Source organism: Zootoca vivipara, chromosome Z1 (assembly GCF_965207765.1).
Source record: "Zootoca vivipara chromosome Z1, rZooViv2.hap1.1, whole genome shotgun sequence".
In the NCBI taxonomy this organism is placed as follows: Eukaryota; Metazoa; Chordata; class Lepidosauria; order Squamata; family Lacertidae; genus Zootoca; species Zootoca vivipara.
In genome coordinates this window covers 20,940,483-20,960,661 of record NC_142583.1, presented here as the reverse complement: position 1 = coordinate 20,960,661, position 20,179 = coordinate 20,940,483, and the positions used below count along the sequence as shown (strand labels likewise).

Below are 20,179 nucleotides of genomic sequence, written 5' to 3'. Positions count from 1 at the left end.
TAAGTGAGTTACACAATTGCAGAACTTCCATTGAGAATGTCCTGATGGTTCTTATTTCATGGTGGGGCTGAGAGCATTAGATGCTTAGCTACCTCTGGACCAAAAGCATAAAAGACTTAACATGATGTTTCCACAAGAAAGAGTTTACAGAAAAGTGAACAGAAGTAGCTACATGAACTGACTTTCATTCTGCTGCAGGATAAGGACCTATTACAGTCGAACCTCGGATTACGTACGCTTCGGGTTGTGTACATTTCGGGTTATGTACTCGGCAGACCTGGGAGTGGTTGTTCGGTTTACGTACTTTTCGGGTTACGTACCACACCCCAGAACGAATCGGGTACGTAACCCGAGGTACCACTGTATAAAGAGAAGCCTGTATTGTAATCGGTCTGGCTCCCAAGGTTTAGAGAACAGAATAAGACCACACTTCTTTCATGAGCATCTGGTGTCGGTAGTCAGATTTTTGTCACCAAAGCAGGCCTACTGGCTGTATCTACATAGTTGTCCAGAAAGTAATGTTATGAACCTGAGCTGCAGTTTTGCATGGCATAGTTCTAATCTCCAATTTAAAAGATCTTGCGCGGTTGCTGGAAATTGCTCCAGCCTCAAACCTTGGATAGCTACCGGTACTGCCTGTCGGAACAGATAGACTAGTTGGACCAATGATTGTCTGACTTAACGTGAGGCAGATTTACTAGATATTTTGCTTTCCCTTTTCCAAATGCATGAGTGTGTGCCTGCAAATATGTGATACGATTAATTATCTATCGTGAATGGCACTTCCTATTCTTTGTAGAACTGAAATAGTAGTCAATTATAATTCCAAACCAGCGCAAGTCCCCAGCCTTCAGACAAATCAAAGAAAACCACTTGTTTCATATGTGACAGCTGAGCAGATAGAAGAGCTGTTTCCCTGAGCGCTCGGAGGCTACCATCACCACCATTCTATGGGTGAAAACAAAGCTCATTTTAGCATGGTTGTTGACTTCTTTGAGAAAATGCCCCAGGAACAGGCCAGAAATTTTGCTCTCTGAAGAGCAAGGAGACTAGTTTTGTCAGTCATATTTTGCGGCTGTACGTTATGCAGTTCAGGAGCTGAAAAACATCTGGGCAGGGAGTTCGTAATAATATAGTCAGTTTCAACTGGTGGCCAGTCAGTCACACTGTTTATTTAAAAAACTTCTTCCCTGATTTTTGACCACTATTGCCACCTCAAGGTAGTCCTAAGTGGGAGAAGACAAGGACATCGTTGAGTGTACCTCCACAAATTTGAGTTATTTTCTCAAAAAGAAATCTGAGGTGCATAGCTGCCAAGTTATCCCTTTTTTTAAGGGATTTTCCCTTATGCTGAATAGGCTTCCTCGCGAGAAAAGGGAAAATTGGCAGCTATGCTGAGGTGTATTCTTGGCTCATAGAGGAAACTGGAAGGTGTATTTTACATACACACTACTTCTAGAATGGTGCTGAGCGACGTCTCGGAAATGTAAGCTCAACTGGCAATGAAAACATGGAAGTCCTTCCTTTTTTGATGACATGAAGAGTGACTCAATGATGTATCAAAAATTGCATTTAAAAAAATGCTCATTCTGATCAATGTGACCCTCCCCTAATGTTCCTACAAATAGAATAAATTCAAATGCTCTTCTTCATCTCCTGCTGAAATGCCCTTCACTCTTCACAGATTGGTTTTGCAAGGAGCCCTCTTTAGCCAGACCACACCTGGCCGACTGCCCAGCTAATTTGACAGAACTGAACAGATTAATTAGAGCCATACAGGTGCCAAATGTGGAAGTGGACTTTCATGTCCTGTGGGGACAGGATGGGCTTTCCTATCCATGACATAGCAAGCACTTCCCTTTTATTTATTATGGGCAGTTTTTAAGCCACCCTTCATCAGTTCATCCCAGGGCAGGTTGCACTGTGAGAAATGACTTACTTCCTGATATAATAGTCAGGGCCTTCTTGAGGGGTGTTTGTGTGCCCCATCTCACTCCCTTGTGGTGAAACAATGAGAAGGGGTCCATCCGTCCCCCAATCTAAGGAACTTGTTGTTGTTTAGTCGTGTTCGATTCTTCGTGACCCCATGGACCATAGCACGCCAGGCACTCCTGTCTTCCACTGCCTCCCACAGTTTGGTCAGACTCATGTTGGTAGCTTTGAGAACACTGTCCAACCATCTCGTCCTCTGTCGTACCCTTCTCCTTGTGCCCTCCATCTTTCCCAACATCAGGGTCTTTTCCAGGGAGTCTTCTAAGGAACTAGGTGAGAGGTTTCTAGGTCCCAAGTTGTTGTGGGGTGTGTGATTTCTAGGCCCAGGTTTGAGAGGCTTTTTCCTTTTGTATCTTCACTTTCCCCAGCAGAACCTATTTACTGCTGAATTGGAGGAAATGTCAGTTGAGTTTTCTAAGGACCGCCATTTGTTTCGATTCAGCAGCAAACAGCGGGTTTCAGGTGTTATCCCCCCACGCTCCCAGTACATTTTGCCATCACATTATTGCTAAAAGTCCAGTTTTGGGGAGAAGTCCAGTCTTTTGGGGGAAGTTGTTGTGTAAGACCTTTCAATCTGCTATTATTGCAGAAGCTGACTATTTTAGTATGTGCATGATTCCCACCTGAAAGGAACGGTTGTCTAGGACTGTGTAAGCACCATACATGTACATTAAAGGCACATTATTTGCTCCAAAGAATCTTGGGGGAAATGGAGCTACAATTTGCAGCACCCTTCACACACTACAGTTCTCAGGATTATTATTTATTAAATTTGTATACCAATCTATACCCACAGGTCTTGGTGTGGTTACTGCAAAACCAAAATATATTTTGAATTCCCTGCACACTCCTCATTTTTTGCAACTTGGAAATTGGAAGTTTAAAAATTCACCACGCCTGACTGGGATGCTGGTGGTGGTATTGTTTATGTTTAGAGCGGTAGACGCGTAATCTGGTGAACCGGGTTCGCTTCCCTGCTCCTCCACATGCAGCTGCTGGACCTTGGGCTAGTCACACTTCTCTGAGGTCTCTCAGCCCCACTCACCTCACAGAGTGTTTGTTATGGGGGAGGAAGGGAAAGAGAGAATGTTAGCCGCTTTGAGACTCCTCTGGGTAGTGATAAAGTGGGATATCAAATCCAAACTCTTCTTCTATGTTGTGCATTTTTATGTTTTCATATTGTAAACCACCATATGATTCTTGAATGAAGGGCAGCAAATATTTTTAATAACTAAATAAAAAAACATATTCCCACTTTTCTGTCAGGAGAAGTGACGGGTCATAGCAAAACTTCTTGGACCCGTGCTAAAAAAATCGCGAGACAAAAGGAAGAAATCACGAAATGAGCTCTAGGCATGTTTACTGTACTAAATGTCTACTGTACTTCGTATAGGGTCATTTGTATTTAGCCAGAGACACATTTTACCTCAAGATCTTACCCATGGGCAACACTTCATTTGTTGTCATAGGTTGTGTACACAATGATACCTTTAAAGCACATTCAGAACACATGCTTTCATTCAAAGAATTCTGGGCCCTGTAGTTTGTTAAAGGTCGCTGTTAACTGTAACACTCTATGGGGCAAACTATAGTGCCCAAATTTCTTTGAGAGACAGAATGTGTTTTGAATGTGTGCACAGCGGTCTCAGCTTCCCATTTTGCTTTTCTAGCCTGTTTCGAAATCCTCTCTCCACCCCCAGTCATTCTGCGCAATGGCATTTATTTGACCTTTCTTTTCGATAATATTACAAAGCTCTGCCATGCAGTCGTGTCCTAACATTGTTTTTGCAAGCTGAAGTTTTGGAGCATAAAGGGCAAGGGATCGCTGTAATTTCACAGTGCCATGAGGTGGGAACGCTTCCTGTTTTTCATTTGCTATGCAAAACTATAAAACCTGGTTCCTGACTAGAGCTCTTTATTTGCCCCCGTTTGTATCCTGCCCTTCAGTGTGCCATATATGGGGGGTGGGTTATCCCATTTTAGCCTCATCAGAAATATAAGTTCAAACTGGTAGACAGCTAGTGCAAGGCAGGAGAACACAGAATATCCACGATTGGCTCCAGAAACTGGCATTGAATAGTATATTGCCTCAGAAAGTGTGTGCTGGTTTTAGCTATCTCCATTAATTTGTCCTAATTCTCTTTTGAAGTAATCTATGGGGTCACGAAGGGATGTGGGTGACGCTGTGGGTTAAACCACAGAGCCTAGGGCTTGCCAATTAGAAGGTTGACGGTTCGAATCCCCGCGACAGGGTGAGCTCCCGTTGCTCGGTCCCAGGTCCTGCCAACCTAGCAGTTGGAAAGCACATCAAAGTGCAAGTGGATAAATAGGTACCGCTACAGCAGGAAGGTAAATGGCATTTCCGTGTGCTGCTCTGGTTCTCCAGAAGCGGCTTTCTCATGCTGGCCACATGACCTGGAAGCTGTATGCCGGCTCCCTCGGCCAATAGAGCGAGATGAGCGCCGCAACCCCAGAGTCGGTCACGACTGAACCTAAAGGTCAGGAGTCCCTTTACTTTTACTATGGGGTCACGAAGAGTCGGAAACGACTAAACAACAACAACATAAATTAAATTTTGTAAATTAGTTATGTGTTGTGTGAAGAAGTGTTTTCTGTCCTAAATCCACAGGCCCTTAACTTCACTGGGTGTCCAGAGTGGTTGGTATTATGTGAAACAAGTTCTTTGTGTAAGGTGCATAATTTTATAACCTTGTTCATGCCCTTAACTTACTCATGTCCTCATACCAAATGAAAACGTCAAATGCGTTTTAGCCTTTTTCTCCTAGGGGAAGTGTTACAACACCTTGATCACTTTGACTGCCCTTTGCTGCAACTTTTCCCACCTCAATATCTGTTGAGTTTTTCACCACTGCACAGTGGACTGGCAGTTTAATTCAATTATCCACTGCAACTTCAGTGAAGGCAGGTGGGACATTTGGTGGGGAGGGGGGAGTAATTACCGGTACCTCAGTGCAATTCAAGCTGCTCATGTGTACATAGACTTTGTAGGTACAGCATTTATCATTTATGTATTTCCTGGAGTTGCCTGCATTTTGAGAAGACTTAAGCCTGGCCACAATACTTCTCCAAATCTGTTCCAAACTTTTAGATTTCCATGATCCTGTGCAGGCCTACTCAGAAGTACTGAGTTCATTTGGGTTTCCTCCCAAGAAAATATGCGCCTGCAGCCTTGTTTTGTTTTCTTGGGGGGCAAGAAAACCCATTTAGTCCTTCATAGGGGAAAAAAAACCTGCTACAATATATCCCTAGTCATTTCCCTTCAACCGATCTTCATCAGCATTTTCATGTGCTACCCTGATTTGCTGCCGGCTCCGCCTCTTATTTATGCAACCGGCCATGCTTTCCAAAGGTTCTGATAGGCTAACTGGGGTTTGGTGGGAACCCCCAATAACTAGCACAGGGAGGCAACCAGCTGGTGAGTCGCACGTAGCCAGAGGTGCTGCGCGCGGTCCCACAAAGGGCGCCCACAAAGGAAGGTGTGAGCTCTCATTTTCATGTGCTACCCTGAGGCATTTTTGTACATTCCATCATGTGACGACCCTGGTCCCACTCTGCCTTACTATCACTGCGACACAGGAATCCAGAGGGGAAAACACCCACCCTCTGGTCCTGCCGCCTCAAAAATAAACCCCTTTTACTAATGTGTTTCTAAGTAAGGAGAGCCTTCCAGCTTGCGTGGCCTGGTACCTTAGGAAACTCTAGGCTGTCCGATGGAATAACCTCTTGCCTACAGTAAAGGGTCTCCCTCAGTTGGATTCCCCACTGTAAAAGTTTGCCCTTTGCACTCTGGCAACTTCTTGGCACCTCCGGTTACCCTTCTAAGCCTCCTCCGTGTAACTTCAGGACACAAACCACCACCTCCCTGCCTGAGGTGAGTTTTGCCCTCTCTTGAGTCACCACGGCTGTGAGTCCTGGTACCTCGCTGGAAAAATACAGACGGACCTCTTGTTGGCAAAAACAGAGATGAAGTTTTATTGTGTTTAAAACATAAGTGATTCTTTAACGTGTCATTTATTAATTAGCTTTGTTCCAGTTGTACAAAATAAACTCAGTCAAACATTTAACTTTAAGTTTTCCTAGCCTCTTAACTGTCTTCATACAAGCCACTCAGATGTGGCAGTGAAGGTGCACTGGTTCATTTAGCCATTTGCATCATTCCACAAGGGATGAAAGAGATGCTGTTGGTCTGTATGTGATTCCAAGCAGAAGCTAACTGCCTGACTCAGCACATGGGTACCACTCCATTGTTAGGGTTTTCACCCAGTCTCATGGGAGAGAGGGAAACGAATGCTTCCTTCTTGTCTCTTGCTAGTTGCAAACATTTACTGAAGTCTTCACTGCATGGCTTTTTGTTTAAAAAAATCATTTAAGGAAGGACATACACTTCAATAACATACTGCAATTCTGTCATCCGAAATGAACTTCGAAAAGACCTAAGCAAAGATGCAATTTTTGGTTGGCACTCTTTCATGTGCATCATCTTGCATCTAAGTTTGATCTGTACTATTATTAGCTGAAAGGGTGTTTTTTTACTCTGTAAGAAGCCACCATTATAATTTTCTAAATTCAGAATTATGTGGGAGAAAATATACACACACACATTGAAATCACACAAGCTTCACAGAACAAAAGTGCATTGGTCAGAGTATGTAGCTGAATCAAACAAACTCTGAATTCCTGATTCAGATCTCGTATGTTGGGGTAATGTGGGGAAAACAATAGCTATGTCATGTAGGAACCCTGAGGACTAGAAATTTCTCCAGGCATAGGCAACCTTCGGCCCTCCAGATGTTTTGGCCTACAACTCCCATGATCCCTAGCTAACAAGACCAGTGGTCAGGGATGATGGGAATTGTAGTCCAAAACATCTGGAGGGCCAAAGGTTGCCTATGCCTGAACTTGTCCTTTAACAAGTGAAAGCTGAGATTCCTGGGAAGCAGAACTCTACTCAATACCACGTTATTTTTATGCGCTTTACATTAATTGCTGCTATTTAGCTTATTTATATACTGCCCTCCATTTAAGAAATATACGCCAGGGCAGCGTGCAACAGGAATATCAAAACACATATCAAAATTACATTTAAACCCGATATTTACGGTACATTAAAGCTGATTTATAGTGGTGCCATATCCACAGCAGCAAAGGCATGGCAGCAGCATAGCACATGCAAAGCCTGTCTAAGGTCCAGTAGAAATGGCCTGCCCCAAAAATGGATTTGCTGCCCCAGTCTTTTCTCCCTTCATCACCATTTCCTCAATGTTTGGAGCATCCAAGAACAGAACTAGCCTTTATTAAACCGCCACCCCCACAATGAACCCAGAGGATTGGCACCTCATCTTGTAATGAATTTTTTTCTTATGACACAGTCTTGATTTCTGCTGTCAGGAAAGGTATTTGGCAAGTGCTGGCAGGTACAATCTGATAACTTGCAAATAGTGATTCATAGGTAACAGTTGTAGTCACTGGGTGTTCTAGGAAAATGGATTTTTTGTTTATAATTCACCTGGTTTGAATTTAATAAATAAATCTTTATGCACAGCTGTAGTAATGTTCATAGTGGATCCCATTTTAACACCAAGTTCTCATGGGAAACTCATGCAGAACACCTTACTCCCAAGCATGGGTGAAGCATATAAAATAGTTGTGTGGTCTTAGCAAGAGCACAGAATACTCATGAATCTTAAAAAAAAAAGCAGCAACCTTTAGGCTGCAAGAAGAGAGATCTCTCTCTTACAACCTAATCTGCAATCCACAGACTGAAGTACGTCATTGTATTGAAGTCAATAGCCCTAAATTAGTTTAAATCTTTGTGTGACAGGTTGAAATGTTATCTTAGCAACCATGTGTTCCCAAATCTACTAAAAGAAAAGAAAAAAAGTTAACATGAAGTAGGAAACACACAGGTGGTCTGGTTGGCAGGAGAAAAGGAGTGTTTAATCCCTGCCAATTCTGCTGAGTCTTCCACAGACCATTGCTTTGGGTTTTGGAGCGTAGAGAGGAATAAAAACCTTGAAAACGATAGAGGGAACCTTGTGATGGAGAATCAGCAGAGGAGGAAGCAATTGAGCAGTGCACCTGCTGTAAGGATCAGTCTATATCTTTAAGCACACCTTAAGCGGGAAGCGAAAGGAGAGAAAACCTGTTGTACTCAGTCATATATGTTAGAAAGGGTTTTGTCCCTACATCTGTTTGGCTGCCTCTAGAGCATGAGACTCTTAATCTAGGGTTATGTGTTTGAGCCCCACATTGGACAAAAGGTTCCTGCATTATAGGAGTTGGCATGAGTGCTCCAAAGGCAAGGGCGGCAGACTCTGCCACTCCTTGGATGTCGGTTGCTTTTTTGAATCCAGATGGTGCACCCAAAAAACACTTTGGTATTACTTTGTCTTTTTTCTGGTATAAGTTTTGCTGCCTCTTGAGATATTGTTGTCAAACTCAGCATGATGGTTCCTGAGGTGGGATGGAGGTCTCTGGCAAAGTTTGTGTGGCAGGTGCAAGTTTGAATCAACATGGTGGACCAAAAGGTTACTTTGGCATTGCTTTGCCCAGTTTGGGGCGTGAAAAGTCCAGACTCGCAAATTGCACTATCCATTTAAAGAACACAGTATATTTTTGGTTTCTACAAATTCCCCGGCAGCACTGGGTACTCCTCACTAGTTCCTTAGTAACACTGTTTATTGTTACCTGCTCATCAATAAGCAGAGAAAGTTACATCTGGCTTTGCATTACAGTTACAAGGGAAACTTGAGGTTAGACACTCCATTTTTTCTCTCATAGCCTTTAGCTCTGCTCTGCCAGTTTTTTCTGAGCTTGTGGATCAAGATAGCAATGGCCATTTTGTACCATGCATGTACACACGCAAACAATATTGGGTTTTTAAATGTCACTTGAGAATGTTTTCCTGCCAGAATATCAATTCTACACACACACACACACACATGCAAAAAAGAATCAGAGCTACATCTAATGGATAGCTCTGCCCTAGACTATTGGTCCTCTCTTTAGGGTAGTAAGCAATAAACAAAACATTCGGCAACGTTTTCACTGGAGTTCCTCTGAGATCAGAACGTAACAACAACAATTTTTGCTGTAGGCATGTGCAACTGACAGTGGAATTCCCATCTGGGTGTCCCAGTTCTAGTTTCACTTGAGGGAAGACATGCCCAAAATCAACTGGCTGCATAAATTAATGCCCCATTGAGAAGGGACAAAATTTGATGTTGCCAGGATTATTATTTTTTGAATGACTATTAAGATTCAACAGAATGAGATGACTGCAGCAACAAAAAATGAAGATTTTTTTTCAGGAAAACAGGAACACCCTTAATCATTTCAATAATTGTTTCCTCACCCCTTCCCTGTTGTGATGGTCTGAAAAATATAAATGTTGAGGACCTGCTCATCAAAAGGGGTAGGTTTTACTTTTTGCTGTATGTTATTAAACTGTCTTCCTTGACTGCTCTGCACTGCGACATTTGGAATTGACAAGCACCATTTCAGGATTTCATGGGTGGACCAAAGTGATTTCAAGAATAGTGGAAAATTCATTGCAAGTTTTCAGTACCCAGTATTGGATGCATTTGAGATAAAATTGCAAGAACCAGCACATTTTTTAAAAAGCTTGTTGGGATACTTTTTATACTTTGAAATAGTCAGTTACATAGCTGCTCCTGAGAAATAATTACTTGTGATCTGGAACACAGATGGAAAGTGTTTCTATATTCTATTGGAAGCCACCCAGAGTGGCTGGGGCAACCCAGTCAGACAGGCAGGGTACAAATAGTAAAGCTGTTGTTGTTGCATTCAAAATGGCTGTCTCTGTGCTGCTCAGCTGGGCAGTGGGCAAAGGTGAGTAGGACATTTCAGGGCTGGGTAGGCCACACCTAGAATAGCTAAGGGCTACGTACAAGCCACAGGTTATCCACCTGTGTCTCAAACGGCAACAAATGGGTTTTATCAGACAAATTGTGTACTGGATAATGATCCAGGCTGCCACTCTCCAAGGCAGTGATGATTCTATTTCTGTTGTGTTGCAGATCAATTGTTGATAAATTTGGTAGCCTTCAAATAGAGGTTCATTGCATAAAAATGAAAATCAATAGTGTGCTGTCCAAAACGAAATTATGTGTTGTAACCAGAGTGCACTAAAGATACCTTTATTCTTTATGCAACTGTATGAGATGCTGGAAGCACTTAATTTTGATCCATAAAAACCAGTGGTGCTTAGCACACTGTCGGTTCTTTATGCAAACAGTAGCAGTGATAGATAAAGAAATGTATGCAGAATGCAATAATTTATTTCATCTGCTCAGGGGAATTCACTTTAATATTAAAAAATCACTTCTACCTGGTAGATGCCAGGCACCAAAATGTCATGTTTACTTTCTCTTGCTCAGTTACTCTTTTAATCATATTCTAAATACTGCACTTATTGGGGTGGGAATAGTCAGTCGAAATCTAGGTTACGTGGTGTGGGCTAGAGTTAGATTACAATGGAAAATTTCTTCATCTGATGAGCTTCCTATTTAATTTCAGTTAGCTTTTCCGTCTTGGTGTATTGTTTATTTTTCAGGTTAGGTTTTCTCTGGTCATAAAAAGTATTTTTGCAGTTCCCAATACTAAACGTTACCCAGAAGTAAAAACACTTGAGCAAAATGGGGCTTGCTTCCTGGTAAGCAAGTTACCGGTATGCTCTCAATCCTCCTATGTGTTGTACCCAGATGTTGATCATCTGCATAGGGCTGTTCTTTGTGCTTCAGGCATTCCTTGGTTGGCTCGGTTTTTTCCTGCCAAAAGACTGCATGTACCTATATAAAAATACACAATGGTAGGCAGAAAGTGCATAACCACACTGGATGGAATCCTGCTGCAGGGTGTTGAAAAGGGCATGGCATAAAAGCCGCAATTATTTTCAAGAAATGAGCCTTGTTTTCTTCAATTAATATTCTTTCTGTGTGGAATATTCTGTTTTCTCATCCTGTTTGTATACACAATCACAGCTACTTTAAAGCCAGTTAACAAACTCTACCAATGATCCACCAGAGTGGATGTTGACTTCAACAATAGTAGCTCAGCAGAGGTACTGTCATTTTATAAAAATTGAATGACAGAGCTGCTCCTCTTCAGAGAGGGGCGGGTTGCGTGTAGGCCCCACACTTTCCCACCCTCAGCATGTCCCCCATGTCATAGGGGACTCCCGGCCCGCATCACGACCGCCAGCCAATCCGGCTAGCTGTGTGTGTGATTTGACGCATTTAAGCGGCCACGAGCTCTTCCTTCTGCTCCCGACTTCCACGGATCTCCCATCCTTTCTTATTGCGTTCATCACCTCGGCCTTGCTATGGACTTCGGTTGGTCGCCTGTTGAAGGGGCCTGGTAAGAATTTTTCCACTTGGCAGATTGGCACCAGCCACTTGTAGCAAATCATCACATCTTTGTAAGCTTTGGCGGTTACACATTGGAAAAACTTGGTTTATGGGAGGGGAGGTTGTGGCCATCACCTACCCCTCCTCTTTAAGGGTATTCCGTTAAAGGAATCTGTGGGTTGTGGTTCCTGTCCGAAGCCCGGGTGGAGGCTAGGGCCATGGCACAACCTGTCCAGTGACCCGGGGGGGGGGGAGCTCCGAGTTGATGTACATCAACAGGGCTCCCCCTACTGATGGCTAACCCTTGTTAGACTTCCTGCATGACGGGCAGAAGTCGGGTATAGTCGGTTCGGGTCCAATGCCTAAAGCCAATACCACTCACATTCTGTAACCAGTAAAGTTGTGGCCTTTATTAGCCCATTAACCTAAAATACTTGTGTCTACGTGTTTTATTCATGTGTTTTATTCATCAAAGGAAGTGGTGCGGGGCCTTGACGTGCAACAACCATACTGCCACTACTATTCAACTTACATTATGCCCAAACAGCTCCTAAACTCGCCAACCTCTCCCAATCTGTTGCTTGAACATTTTTGGTGGGGCTGCATCCATTTTATATAACAACTTTTAATGCTTGTGCCTGAAAACACCCCAGTAAGCGTTGTTTTTAATACCAGACATATTGATTTTAGCAGGCCAGGAGTTGTCAAATAGCAATTGTCTAGAAATAAATATTTCTCCAGTTAACATTTAGATTTCAGACCATGTGGAAAGACACCCAGGGTATACCCACTAAATCATCTGAGCCGTAGACAGCGTTAATGAGTTCCTCGTATAATTAAAATGAAAAATTGCTTGCTTTACAAGGCTGTAAAAAATATTCAATGGCCTTTTACTTTCCCTCCCTCCCTCCCTCCCTCCCTCCCTCTCTTTGGAATAACTGGTGGTTCCTGAGGAAAACGAATATGCAAATTGAAAACCTACGGATGGCAGAGATGTTTATCATCTGCTTGGCTTTATCTGCATCCAGATGTATTGGGTCAAGAAAGACACAAACCTGAATAGCAAAAAGGCTGAATGTTAATTTTTTGGGTTTTTCTCCCAGTTGAATTATAGGGTAAGGTACCTAGGATACCTCCCAAGGTTTTCAAAGTGGTGTGGATTTTATTATCTATAGTGCCTGAAAGTAGCCCTTCAAGGGTAGTTTACAAAAAAAAGATAAAATAAAAATACAACATATAAATAGCATGTGAAACATTCATTCATATATTTAAAAGCCTGGGAACATACTAACATCTTTGGTGTGTTGGTGCCAGGCAAACAGAAGCATCTATCAAGGTGGTGTAACCAGCTTGCCAGTTGCAATCCATCAGTCATTTTGAAGTCCTGCCCAACTTCTGTTTACGTACAATACAAGCTTTCATAGTTACCACTGACCTCAGCGCCTGTTGAGTCAACACACATAGACTGTGGATGACAAAACACGCAAGAGGAATGATCTAGCCAAGTTAAGCAGTAAGTGCGCACTTGAAATCTCTCTCCTTGGAAATGAAAAGATGCTTAACAGTGGTTGGATCATACTTCATAATAAGTTTTACCTTTGTTTCAACTCATGAGTACTGCATAGATGTGTCCATTAGGCCTTTTCCTCCACAGTAGTGATATCCATGTAGAAAAACGAGGGTTGGAGAATTCCTTCTCTAGATGTCTCCGTATTACAATCTTTTCCTCCTCGTGTTACCATCCCCATTCACTGGCCAAAGAACTAATGAAGCTTGGGGTGTGGGGTTAGAGTTGGTTTTCTTAAATAGCTGTCATCTTTATCACATGGCAAACTTCTTTGGAAATTAAGGGAAGGTTACAAAGCAGTGTTTTATCTTGTATGAAGTTTGCTTGCAATGGTCAAAGAAAAAATATCAAAAATTACCTACTCTGGCCAAGTGGAAGCTTCTTCTGTGAGTCTAAGAAACTCTCTGGATTTTTCCCTGACCCTGTTTAAACTTTGTTCCACACTTCTGATTTATCTATATACTGAAAGAAAACCGATTCTTTAATCTGTAGGATAGAGCTCTCTCTCTCTCTCTCTCTCTCTCTCTCTCTCTCTCTCTCTCTCTCTCTCTGTGTGTGTGTGTGTGTGTGTGTGTGTGTGTGTGTGTAAATAAAATGCAACAACTATTTTAGGATAAGTATGTAGCATTACTGCAGAGCAACCTCCATCAACAATTGATCAGAAAACTTTGCAGAACTGTTCTGAACGTAAGCCCAACTATGTGATCTTAAACTCATTCACCTTTCTGCCAATGGTAGTGATGAATCCGTTACTCCATTGGCTTAATCAAATTATTATCCCTGGATGAGTGACTTTATTGCAATACTTTGTGAAGGTCAGATCAGGCAAACAGCATGTTTAATTACTGTGCTACACAGTTTGCTCTCTGGAGAGAGAGAGAGAGAGAGAGAGAGAGAGAGAGAGAGAGAGAGAGAGAGAGAGAGAGAGAGAGGCTCCACAACACAGGAAGACTTTAGCAACTCTGTGCTGTAATGGATCATGGGCTGACAAGACTGAAATTAGGAGTATGCTGCAAAGCATCTTCCATCTGCTATAACACAAGGGTGAATGTGTGCGTGCCACGGACCAGTGGTCTAGAGCACTACCTATCAAAAGGTTTTTCTTCCAATTACTCAGTGGGGAGAGTATTTCTGTCATACTCCTCTGGTTATAAAAGGAAAGAATAGGCCATTTGCCTGGCTGTCTTTAATTATTTATGTTGAATTACTACTTCATAAGGCCCACAGAACTCCTTTGCCAAACTGATTTACGAACTGGTAGTATAGAAATGTTACAAATTATTCGCTGCTGATATGGAATGCTGGAATGTCAACGTGAGAAGCTGTGCTTCATCTCGGCCTCTACCAGGCAAGTGGCCGAGTCAGATGTTGTCACCTATGACTGGAAACAGTTGGTGTTTTTTAAATGAGTTGAAGGTTATAAGATAAATCAATGATTGTTTGTGGTGCATACCCTCATATCTGTTTTACCTGTTTCCAGTCATTTGGAGTACTTGGGCAGTAATGAGACAGAAGAAAGTGAGATAATATTAATAGTGATTAAGTATACCTTTGCAGGGACCCAGGTGGCGCTGTGGGTTAAACCACAGAGCCTAGGGCTTGCTGATCAGAAGGTCGGCGGTTTGAATCCCTGCAACGGGGTGAGCTCCTGTTGCTCGGTCCCAGCTCCTGCCCACCTAGCAGTTCGAAAGCACATCAAAGTGCAAGTAGATAATTAGGGACCGCTCTGGTGGGGAGGTAAACGGCGTTTCCGTGCACTGCTCTGGTTCGCCAGAAGCAGCTTTGTCATGCTGGCCACATGACCCGGAAGCTGTCTGCGGACAAACGCCGGCTCCCTCGGCCTATAGAGCGAGATGAGCGCCGCAACCCCAGAGTTGGACACGACTGGACCTGATGGTCAGGGGCCCCTTTACCTTTACCTTTATACACCTTTTAATTTTTAATTTTTGTTTTTGTAAAATAAAAAAGCCTGTGTGTGCCAATTGTAACATTGCCTCTACCCTGTTCCCTCCCACTCTCTTATAAAATGAAAACTTATAAAACAAAACTAGTGGATATGCTGCAAATACCTCTTTTCCATATTGAGTAAAGTTCCCTTGATTCACCACTCTGTTCAGGTAATTTTAGAGATGTTGATCAAGTTTAGGCTTGGTGTACATGTGCAACCTCACAGCAACACAATTTGGCGAAGGGAGGTAGCATACCTCTTTCCTAAATGCTAGAGGAAGTAAGCCCTATTCATTTCAATGAAGTTGCATTCACACTACGTATTTAGGTCTGGGCTCTATTGGTTTTTGTTAAGCTTTGCTCATTTATCCTATTCGCTTTCCTCACGGGGTTAATTCACTTGCCTGAGTGAGAGTCTTGTAGGCTATCTGGAACTAGGAGGAGGGGCTGGGGGTGTAGGCGGTGCTGAAGGGTGAGTCAAACATGGAAGCGGTGAGCTGTGATACGAATTAGTGACTTCTTGGTTCGTTTATCATCACAGAAGGTCCCAAGCTCTATATTCCGATTCTCTCCCCCCCCCCCCAGGTTCCCCCATGGCGTCCTGGGAGGATAGATGTTGTATAGGATCTGTTCTGTAGATGGCCAACAGATGGCGCCATTCTTACACAAAGGACGTTCCTTTGACGTCCAATAGAGGGTGCAATTTTACAGAAAATCAGGTGTTTACCTGTCACAGGTGTGACATCTATATACTCTTAAGTTTATATAAGCACTCACATATTGGAATGCAATGTTGTGTCAAAATTTCAACGCAATCGGTCAAGCGGTTTCGGAGGTAGCTGGCAGTGTACGAACGGGAACATTTTACATTTTATATATATATCGATTCTTAATGTGTACCTGTATTTCAGGAGACATTCCTAAGCCTCTTTGCAAAGTTTTGACATTTTGTACTTTTCATTTTTTTGGAGGGGGGATTTTTTTTAACCTCCACTCACACTTACTGTGTGGTAATATTTACAGAAAACAACTTCTGGGGAGTTGAACTTGATCTCAGGCAAACCAATCATAGGAATGATGCATCCTGGTTGCTTTGTAGAAAGAAAGGGCAATCTAAGTGGGTCCTTGAGAATCCAAGGACTAGAAAATAAGGCAGAAGCAATAAGAGTGCACTAAAGGGGAGAGGAAAATAGCAGCTCTTCAAGATCCCAGGGATTCCTTGCACCTCATGTCCAAACAACCCCACTCATCATTCACAGTCCTGATTTCACTCATTGGCTAAAAGCACTTCAAGGTGGGAGCAGCCAGACTGGCTAATCTCACAGAAATAGTACAGAAGGATACCTGCACATTTAGCTTCATAACTTTCATTCTAGCGGGACTAGAGATTTATTTATTTAACAATAAAGCTTGGTGTCGGGGGGCCCTTGCAAGGGCCCCTAGTTGCATGCTTCTTTGGCTCCTGAACTAGTAATAGCTAATCGTGAGACCTCTATATACCCTATATATTGGCCCACTTAGTTTTTACCCTCCTGGGAGTATGTATTGCAGTGTTGCATTATTTCTTACAGTTCATTTCAAAAGTTAGGCCTTGCTTCCTAAAGGAACATTTGAGTTCTTTTTGCTGATGTGATAACCACATGTCGGTGGACCACTTTTCACCGCAGGAGGAAGCAGAAACAATTAAATGTGTGAAGAGCTTTTGTTTCTTACCCGTTAAGGAAAGAAGCCTCACTGGCGCTAGTCAGGAGTGATGAATTTACAAGATCCCCACTTTCTCTAACTACAGAGGCAGTTCAGGCTTATGAAACATCAAGGGATCCTTTTAGCTACTCCTGTATACCATATAGCACACTTTAATAAATAAAGCTTGCGTTGTCCAGACGAAGCACTTTCCTGGCATGCTATAGGGAATTCCCTCCCAGCACCATGTTAATTCAAGTGTGTGAAGTGGCAACAGAACTTCCATGGCCCAACATTTTCCTCCCCTGTACATTTTTTTAAACCTTTTTATGAGGTAAAACTAATGTCCTGAGTCTTAACTGTTGAGCTAAGGGACATGTTTCCCTTTCGGGCTCTTCTAGTAATTGGGATATTCTGGACAAGTTCTCCAACTTTTTTTGACAGGTGCTTTTACTGTGTTGAGGTGTACTTCATGGCCTCCTTAGAAGATAGGAAAAGACCTGCTGCTTCAGGCCAAAGGTCTATCTAGGTCAGCATCATGTTCTCACAGTGGCCAACCAGCTTCATTTTCAGATATTTGCAAGGTGTCTTGGACCAATTTTACGTGGGCGGGGAATTTAAATAATCTGCTTGGGGACTGGGCATGTCATGTTCCAAAGGCAAAGCAGTTGGTGAGGGGCACAATCTGAAAGGGAAACACAGCATGGTGGGTTAAGTTTTCTCTTGTGTTGCTTCGCTGCTGAACATCTTTCACAAGTTGCTATTTACTGCAGCTGCCTTCAGGGACCATTTTGGGTGGGAAAAGAGCACAGAGGGAAGGGTTGAAAGCCTCCCCCCCTCCTCACCCTGGTACTGCAGTCCTGATGCAGATCGGGGGGACTTGGTGACTGGTTTTTGTGAAGAAAGAGGCATGGCTTAAATAGTCCTAAAAACTATGTAGACATGTAACTCATGTATCTTGTACTTGGCCCCAAGTCATGTAGAAATAGCCTAATGATTTTTAGAGTAACTCCCAACAACCCAGAATTGGATGAGGCTCCAGTGTCTTGCATTGTCTTTGGTTGGCAACTGGCTAACTAGAAGTCGTTTAAGCTTCAGGATGAAAAGAATAGAAAGAAACGTGATAGCCTTGTGATGACAGGCTCCAAAAAGGGTCACTACCTCTAGAGGGAAGCATGAGAAATAATTGAATTGTTGTCTCTCAGTTACAACAGGTTCTTTGTTGCCAGAGTGCTGTACTCTTGACACCTCTGCCAGTAAAGTTAGAATAGCGCTATTGCAATCGGTGTCAGGGAAAGAGACGCTGGGAAACGGGGACATTGTCCCAACATAGTAGGCGGAGGTTTGAGTTTTCAGCCTTCACATTTAGTGGCTGTTTTATTTATACTAAAAACTATTGCTGCTGTCTGTGTGTCATATAGAAGGCAACACTTCAGGCATATTTATGCAATGTACCGGTACTCCAGTAGTTAAAACAATAGTCCCCTGGCAGCTTAGTTCATTGAAGTTTGCAGAAGGATTGCAGCTCAGAGGTAGAGCACTTCTTTGCATGCAGAAGGTCCAGTCTCTGGCATCTCTAGGTAGGACTGGAAATGTCCCCTGTATGAAACCTAAAGAGAGCTACCTCTGGTCAATGTAAAGAATGTTAACCTAGTGGACCAATCGTCTCGACTCAGAATGAGGCAGCTTCCTGTGTTCCTATGAGAAGTCTAGGAATTTGTAGTGAAATTCTTAAATACTCTCACCAAACTATAATTCTCAGAATTCTTTGGGGAGGCCACGATCCGTTTAGCAAGACTGTATTTTGTTGAATTAAATCTCCATTGACCTGGTTCACACACTATGCTAAACTATGGTTTGATTAGTTAAACTGTGGTTTGTTAGAACACCTGAACCTAGTCCAGCAAATTAACCAGAGTTTGTTTTCTGGTTGGTTTGTCACTGTGGTTTGGCATTATGGCAGACAAGACAAGCTTTGGAGAAACAAGCCATGGCTTGTTTGATCATGTTAGATGATGAGATGACCTGTGGATTGTGTTTTAACATTAGCAATGTAAATATATATATAATAGTATGTACACAGCTTTACCACGAGGACTCAAAGCAATAAACAATACAATATTCAAAATATTTCAATATTCAATATACAATATTCAAAATATTTCAATTTAAAACAGTTCAAAAATACTAAAGCCAAGAAGGCTGCAATTCTGTCCCTGCTTACCTGGGAGAAAACCTTACTGAACCTGAATGAAACTTAATTCTGCTCTATAAATTTAGAGAACTGTCTTCCCTAAACTAAAACACTATCACTTTTTTCTCCTAAACAGCTGGAAAGAAGAGCATTAATTGGCATACCGATCCGTGCAAAGTTTTGATACTTTGGAAAAGCCTGAGTGGACCCGTATATAAGAAGATTAAACTTTGTGAAGGTAAGGAATACATTGTAAATAAAGATATTTTGACAGCTAAGCTATTATTAATTATTCTATGAATGTAGGTTTGGGTACCTCCTGACAGTGCTATATGAAGAATCCATTAAACATGCACTTTGTGTATATTTACCAAAAAGTGCTCAAACCTTGTCGTGGAGAGCAGTGAAAGCTGTAGCTACAGACACTACAAAGCTGGCTGCAGGCAATGATAAACAAAAAGGCAATGCTACTTGTTTAACTCCAAGTAGGGACGCGGGTGGCGCTGTGGGTTAAACCACAGAGCCTAGGGCTTGCCGATCAGAAGGTCGGCGGTTCAAATCCCTGCGACGGGGTGAGCTCCCTTTGCTCAGTCCCAGCTCCTGCCAACCTAGCAGTTCGAAAGCACGTCAAAGTGCAAGTAGATAAATAAGTACCGCTCCAGCAGGAAGGTAAACGGCGTTTCCGTGTGCTGCTCTGGTTCGCCAGAAGTGGCTTTGTCATGCTGGCCACATGACCTGGAAGCTGTACGCCGGCTCCCTTGGCCAATAACGCGAGATGAACGCCACAACCCCAGAGTTGTCCACAACTGGACCTAATGGTCAGGGGTCCCCTTACCTTTAGGTACTCTATGGGACGCGGGTAGCGCTGTTGTCTAAACCACTAAGCCTCTTGGGCTTGCCGATCAGAAGGTTGGCGGTTCAAATCCCCACGGCGGGGTGAGCTCCCGTTGCTCGGTCCCAGCTCCTGCCAACCTAGCAGTTCGAAAGCACGCCAAAAAGTGCAAGTAGATAAATAGGTACCACTCCGGTGGGAAGGTAAATGGCGTTTCCTTGCGCTGCTCTGTTTTCAGTGTTCCATTGCACCAGAAGCGGCTTAGTCATGTTGGCCACATGACCCGGAAAAATTGTCTGTGGACAAACACTGGCTCCCTTGGCCTGTAAAGCGAGATGAGCGCTGCAACCCCAGAGCTGTCTGTGACTGGACTTAACTGTCAGGGCTCCTTTACCTTTTTTAGGTACTCTATAATAAAGCAGATAAACTTTCAGGGCAGATCAAAGAGCCAGTGTATATATGGCAGTGGAAAGGGAGCTTACTTCAGCTAATTTTGTGGCTAGTTAAACATGATTTAGAGAGAGTAAGCTCGCAACTATTGTGGTGCCTGGAGAACTGGAAAGGGGGTGGGGAAT

The 20,179-nt window shown here is 42.9% G+C and overlaps 1 protein-coding gene across 3 annotated transcripts in view; it reads left to right on the top strand.

Moving 5' to 3' along the window:
* CRACD (capping protein inhibiting regulator of actin dynamics) overlaps nt 1–20,179 on the top strand; it is a 119,488-nt gene that overhangs the window by 16,315 nt on the left and 82,994 nt on the right. For all 3 annotated transcript variants that reach the window (XM_088660932.1, XM_088660930.1, XM_088660929.1), the window contains exon 2: nt 18,909–19,010. The gene's annotated coding sequence lies outside the window, so the exon portion shown is untranslated. The remainder of the gene's footprint in view (nt 1–18,908; nt 19,011–20,179) is intronic.